The sequence below is a fragment of the Hordeum vulgare genome, chromosome 3H (genome assembly GCF_904849725.1).
Source record: "Hordeum vulgare subsp. vulgare chromosome 3H, MorexV3_pseudomolecules_assembly, whole genome shotgun sequence".
In the NCBI taxonomy this organism is placed as follows: domain Eukaryota; kingdom Viridiplantae; phylum Streptophyta; class Magnoliopsida; order Poales; family Poaceae; genus Hordeum; species Hordeum vulgare.
In genome coordinates, this window is record NC_058520.1 from 255,259,706 (window position 1) to 255,267,177 (window position 7,472).

Consider the following 7,472-nt stretch of genomic DNA (forward strand, 5'->3'; position numbering starts at 1 on the left):
ATCTCGTTTATCGGCAAGTCTCTTTACTCGTTCCGTAATACAAGATCCCACAACTTACACTAAGTCACATTGCTTGCAAGCCTTGTGTGTGATGTTGTATTACCGAGTGGGCCCCGAGATACCTCTCCGTCACACGGAGTGACAAATCCCAGTCTTGATCCATACTAACTCAACTAACACCTTCGGAGATACGTGTAGAGCATCTTTATAGTCACCCAGTTATGTTGCGACGTTTGATACACACAAAGCATTCCTCCGATGTCAGTGAGTTATATGATCTCATGGCCATAGGAACAAATACTTGACACGCAGAAAACAGTAGCAACAAAATGACACGATCAACATGCTACGTCTATTAGTTTGGGTCTAGTCCATCACGTGATTCTCCTAATGACGTGATCCAGTTATCAAGCAACAACACCTTGTTCATAATCAGAAGACACCGACTATCTTTGATCAACCGCGCGCCTCCACGCACCTGTGCGCCTGCATGGCCGCCGCTTCGCGCTGGCAAGCACGGGGATAAGCTCCCCGAGCCCGTAGCTATCCATTCCTGTGCTCACTCTTCCCCCTCTCCTCTCGGTTATCCCGATCATCTCTGCCGCCATTGACAGGAGCTCGAGCTTGAGTGCCCGTGCCCCTAGCCATAGGATCCTCATTCTGAGTGTGCCGTTAGCTCCGTCTCGTTGATCTGGTCCTCCCTGCAGAAGCCGAAGCCTTCCCGAGCCCTGCAACGCCCTCGGCACCGTCGTCTTCAACCTTCGGCCGCCGGCGAGCTCTGCTCGATTCGTCGCCCTTAGTGCTTTCCCGAGCCGTCCAACCCCTTCTCTGCACTCCTCGTGAGCTTGCGCATCTTTCCCCTAAGATCTTTCCGTCGATCCCCTTCTCTAGGCTTAGTTCCATCGGAGCCCGACGAGGACCGCCGCTGCAGCTCGTTGCCGGTAGCCCTCCGGTGAAGTGTTGGTCCGTCTGAGGCCACCAGCAGCCTCAGGACTTCACGTAGATGCTTTAGGTGCCCAGCCCCGCGCGTTTTGCCCCCGTATTCAATGGCTTCGACGATGGCCGAACTTGGTCACCGCCAAGCTCGTCGCTGACGTTGATTCCGGCCACCCCAGCCCATGGGGCGTGTCCCATCATGTGCGCCGTCGAGTGGCCGTTCTTCCAGTGGTCTGTGCCGTGAGTTTCGCCGTCGGAGGCGAGTTTCCGATGCCCTCCACCGTACTGGTGGTCGCCGGAGGCTCCCCGCCAGCGAGGACGACCTCGCCGCCGGTGGATCTCAGCTGGCCTGAGCCACTGACGTGTGGTGCCAACCTCTGGATAGTTTAGAAATAATAGAAATAAATTAATTAAATTGATAAGTCACTGACATGTGGGTCCAGTGAGTTTAATTAACTCAATAAGATTAATCCTAATCTAAAATTGACCGGAGACACTGACCAGTGGGTCCCACTGGTCAAGTTTGACTTTCAACGGCCAGTTGGACCTGCTGATGTCATGATGATGCAGTAAAAGGATTTTCCAGTATAGAAATAATTCCAGAAATGTTTAAAACTTCAAAAATCCATAGAAATTAATCCGTAACTCGAATGAAAATAATTTATATATGAAAAAGTATCAGAAAAATTCAACGAATCTAAATATGCCATTTTCAAACATGTTTGAAAATGTTACAGAACCCAAACATGTAGATTATTGAATAAGTCAATTCTTATAAATACTTTATAAATGGAATATGGAAAATATTTGAATTTCACTATGATTGACATGATCAAATACAGTCCTAATTACAAACCAGCAACTTAACATGTCATCCCATGCATGTTAACATCAAGTTGATCTGAGCATCAGGTTGAATCAATTAAAATGGTATCCGAGAATACCTCGTTTGAAGTGATATTTGAATGTGATTCAAATCAACTTCAAACCTAATACATGTTATTTATAATAGTATATCACCTTGCATTCTCATGCCATGCTCATGCATCATCTTGATTGCATATGCTTGATATTGATTGTTGTCATTCCTTCCGGTAGGCTCCGCTCCCCCGGATTCCACCGAATATCCGTCTGACGGATATTGTCACTCCTCTGAGCAACAAGGCAACCACCATTTTGATCATCCCGATAAATCCCATGTTCTTGCTCCTGCACTTACTTATTGCATTAGGATCAAATGCTTCAACTACTTTTGCCACGTTAGTTGAACCCACTTCCTTTGCATGACATATCCTTGTCACAGTAAATAGCCGAACCTTGCAACCTAGCATACCTGGTAGTTGCTTGAGCCATGATGTGCCTTATCCTGCTATGCATGCTATGCTTAGAGTTGTATATGGTCTGTCATCTGGGAGATGAACAGAATTGTGAGAATGTGTTCGGTAAGCAAAGGTTGTGTGTCGAACCTGATTTGGTAAAGGTACCGGTGAAAGGCTGTGTAGGAGTACATGGCAGGTTGTTTCATTGGAACCGTCCTTAGGAACTGAGTTCCGTGTATGTAATCCAAGACTAGATACTACCACACGTTGGGATACTTAATTGACCCTCTCGACTTATTAATCGCTTAGTACTCGGTCCAGGAGTTGCAAGTAGTTTCTGGTGTTTATAGTCATGCTGGAGGCCGTGCATGGTGCTGACCTGAGAGGTGGGCTGTGATGCGGTAGGCAGTGGCACGGTGTACCAAGTGGCACCCGGATGGTGGGCTTGGGAACCCTGCGCACATCGTTTGGGGCCGTGGCGGAAACCTCGGCCGGTATTCCGTGCGGGTTACCCTCAGATAGGCGATAAACCTGGACTGGGTACTAACGTGGTTAACGGTCGTGGCCGACTCCCTCACTGGGCTTCCGCTTGAAGGTTGCCGAGGTGCATGATGTGCACATGGCGATAAGTGGCGAGAGCGTGTGTGACGAAGTACACCCCTGCAGGGTTATGATCTATTCGAATAGCCGCGTCCGCGGATATGGACTACTTGGAGACATATGTTGTTCATAGATAACTTCAATGGCTACTCATAAAATTGTCAAGATAAGCGTGAGTGTCGTGGACGGCAATTCCGTATGGAGACGGAATGATTCCACGATGGTGTATTGTTGTGGTGTTAGTGGACTCATGTGCGAGAAATCAAGTTGTCAAAATTATTTTAAAATGCAAGTTGTCTAGCCATGAGTCAAATGCTGGCTTCCCGCGTGAAACCCCACAATACCTTTTGATACATTGCATGAGTAGATAGTTATCCTAAAGTCTTGCTGAGTACCTCCGTAATCATGTTTGCTTAATAAATGTTGCAGAGGTTGCTAATGACCCCAATGGAGGGTTCTTCGTAGACATCGACGACGACGAGTAGATGGTGTCCCAGCTACGATCTGGCCCTACGTTGGGTCTGTTGTATAGTCAGGCCATGTGCCTTCTAGTTGCACCTGTCTGTACTAAGACAATTTTAAACTCTTCCGCTGGCTTGTAACTGAATGACTGCTATTATGGGTCGTGAGACCCTTAATGTGTAATATTAGGTGTGTGGCTCTTCCGAGCCTATTAAATAAAGTTTGTATGTTTATGGTTATGTTGTGATGCCATCGATGTATCTATACATATCGGTATGCCATGCGGCCTGTGTCGTACTTGATATGTATGGGGTTCGATAACCTAGTCGTGAACTTTAGTAGCACTCCTTACAAGGAAATGCCTCTTTGTGATCCAACGAGCCTTGGTAGTTCGCTACTGCTCCGGACACTTTGGTTGACCGGCATGTGTCCTTCTTAGCTGCTGTGTCTGTCCCCTTTGGGGAAATGTCACACGATGTAATGGAGTCCTTGTAGCTTGCTACGACTCGTCTACACTCGCCGATGACCGACACCTGCTTTGTTGGGTCATGTATGCTTGTCCTTGTGCGGTACTGCCATATTGGTTTGTGACTAGACTTGTCGATCCGGGTTCTTTGACATTGGAATGCTAGCGACACTATTGCATACGTGAGTCAAAAGACGCAAACGGTCCCGGCTAAGGTAAGGCTGCAGCCGTGGAGTTAACCGTGCGTGAGACCGCAAAGAGATGCGATGTGTTACAGGCTGGATTCCTATGACCTAGGATCGGGGTCCCGACAGCGTTGGTATCAGAGCCTGACTGACTGTAGGATTACTAAGCCAAACTGGTCGAAGTTGAGTCTAGAATTTCTTTAGTTATATATAAGGGAATTGTTTGTGGGAGGGAACGTAAGACTCTTGTTCTCTCCTCAAGTTATTCTATTCTGATCATCCTCGTCTTTTCTGCGGGAATTAATGACTAGGTTACTCATCTTCCTCTAGGCTCGTGTTTCTGATCGGTAGATTATAGGACTACGAGTCAAGAGTTATTTTGGTTTCTTTCATTCCTAGGAAAAAGGAAGTAAGTTTGATGATCAGAGAATTGAACTTGATGGTTGAGTGGTTACGCTATTCCATTTTTGGGTTGTCTCAAAATTTGTTTTTGAGCATTTACAGCCGTTATGCTGCCCAATTTTGCATTCAGAGCTCTAATGCTTTTGCATTACTCTCTATTTACAGATGCCTGGCCGTCCTTCTCGTCAGGTGGTACGTCTCACCAGGTGCATTGATGTACCGGGTCATACGGCCATGCTGGTCAGGGTGATGTCGGTGTGCGGTTACCGCTGGTACCCTGAGTACACAGTGGAGGAACAGTACCGAGACTTCAACCAGAGCCAGTACATCTGCACTGTTAGGGTATTCCCAGACTACACTGGAGCTGAGGAGCCAATCCATTGGCCCTATGGGTTGGGATTCACTGTTGACATGGCAGTACAAGATGTTGCCTATTCAATGCTGACCATTATGAGAGCGAGACATGCACTGCTGCAGAATTCAGAGTTCTGCTATGTTCCGGTCTCTCAGCCTGGTGAAGAGGGATACCTCAACGGAGTCTATTTTGATTCTTCTATGGAGGATCCACTACTTCAATCCACTATTGAAATGCTAGAGAACAGAGACAGGGATGCTCGTGCTCTCCGCATGGATGCTAGAGGAAGGCATTGGGGAGTAGTAAGTAGATGATGGGTTGCTGGAGTGACAGAAGCTTAAACCCCAGTCTATGCGTTGCTTCGTGAGGGGCTGATTTGGATCATAAGTGGGATGCTTGTGAGAGAGGTTAATCATAAGTGGGATGCTTGTCCAAGTAAGGGCAGTACCCAAGCGCCGGTCAACCAACATATCAAACTATCAAAGTAACGAACGCGACTCATATGAACATGATGAAACTGGCATGACAGAAATTCACGTGTGTCCTCGGGAGCGTTTTTCCTCCTATAAGGCTTTGTTCAGGCTTGTCCCTTGCTGCAAAAGGGATTGGGCCACTTGCTGCACCGTTGCTACTACTTGTTACTTGTTACTTTTTGCTTGCTACGTTTCACCTCGCTACACAATCACTTGTTACCGCTACTTTCAGTGCTTGCAGTTATTACCTTGCTGAAATCCGTTTATCAGAGCCTTCTGCTCCTTGTTGGGTTCGACACTCTTACTTATCGAAAGCACTACGGTTGATCCCTTATACTTGTGGGTCATCAAGACTCTTTTCTGGCGTCGTTGCCGGGGAGTGAAGCGCCTTTGGTAAGTGGAAATTGGTAAGGAAACATTTATATACTGTGCTGAAATTTATTGTCACTTGTCACTATGGAAACTGTTCCTTTGAGGAGTTTCTTCGGGGTATCTTCACAACGAATGGAAGCACGAGGAGTTGTTCCTCGACCTGAGGTACCTACTGAAAATATCTTTTATGAAATTCCTTCGGGTATGCTTGAGAAACTGCTAGCTAATCCTTTCACAGGAGATGGATCTTCACATCCAGACTTGCATCTGATCTATGTAGATGAAGTTTGTGGTTTATTTAAGCTTGCAGGTTTGCCCGAGGATGAGGTAAAGAAGAAAGTCTTTCCTTTATCTTTGAAGGATAAGGCGTTGACATGGTATAGGCTATGTGATGATACTGGATCATGGGGCTACAATCGGTTGAAATTGGAATTTCATCAAAAGTTCTATTCTATGCATTTAGTACATCGTGATCGGAACTTTATTTATAACTTTTGGCCTCGTGGCAGGGAAATCATAGCTCAAGCTTGGGGGAGGCTTAAATCAATGCTATATTCATGCCCCAATCATGAGCTCTCGAGAGAAATCATCACTCAAAACTTCTATGCTCGGCTTTCTCATGAAGATCGTACCATGCTTGACACTTCTTGTACCGGTTCTTTTATGAAGAAGGATATTGATCACAAGTGGTATTTATTGGAGAGAATCAAACGCAACTCTGAAGATTGGGAGCTGGAGGCAGGTAAGGAGTCAGGTATGAATTTCCAGTTTGATTGCGTTAAATATTTTGTTGAGACAAACACTTTTAGAGATTTTAGCGCTAAGTACGAACTTGACTCTGAGATAGTAGTTTCTCTATGTGAATCTTTTGCTGCTCATGTTGATCTTCCCAAAGAGAAGTGGTTTAAATATCATCCTCCTATAGAAAGCAACATAGCCAAAACCAATCTAGTTGAGGAGAAAGTCATTGCTTTTAGTGATCCTGTTGTTCCTTGTGCTTACACTCAGAAACCACCATACCCTGCTAGGATAAAGGATTATTCTAAAGCTCCAACTGTGATACGTAGGGGTTACATTAGACCACTTGCACCCCCTGAGGAGATTAGAGTTGAACCTAGTGTTGCTATTATCAAAGATCTCTTAGCCGAAGACATAGATGGGCATGTTATCAAATTCTGTGAGGACTCCGCTAGAATTGCTAAACCTCATGCGGAAGACAAATACGGACCTGTAGTTGGCCTGCCCGTTGTTTCTGTCAAGATAGAGATCACTGTTACCATGGTTTATGTGATATGGGAGCTAGTGTTAGTGCAATACCTCGTTCTCTATATGATGAAATCAAAGATGAGATTGCACCTGCTGAGTTAGAACCCATTGATGTCACTATTATGCTAGCTAACAGAGACACTATTTGTCCTCTCGGAATTGTGAGAGACGTAGAAGTCCTGTGTGGTAAGACGAAGTATCCTACTGATTTCCTCCTCCTTGGTACTGTGCAAGATAGCTTTGTCCCATCATATTTGGTAGACCCTTTCTCAACACTGTCAATGCTCACAATGATTGCATTAAGCATACCGTCACAGTTAGTTTCGAGGGTGTGTCTCATGAATTTAACTTCTCCAAGTTTGGAAGACAACCCCATGAAAGAGAGTCATCTGGTAGGGATGAAATCATTGCTCTTGCCTCTATTGCCGTACCTCCTACTGATCCTTTAGAGAAATATCTTCTTGAGCATGAAAATGATATGCATATGGAGGAGAGAGATGAGATAGATAAAATTATCTTAGAACAATATCCTATTCTCAAGAATAATCTGCCTGTTGAAAGGCTTGGGGATCCTCCCCCACCAAAGGGTGATCCTGTGTTCGAGCTTAAACAGTTGCCTGATACTCTTAAGTATTC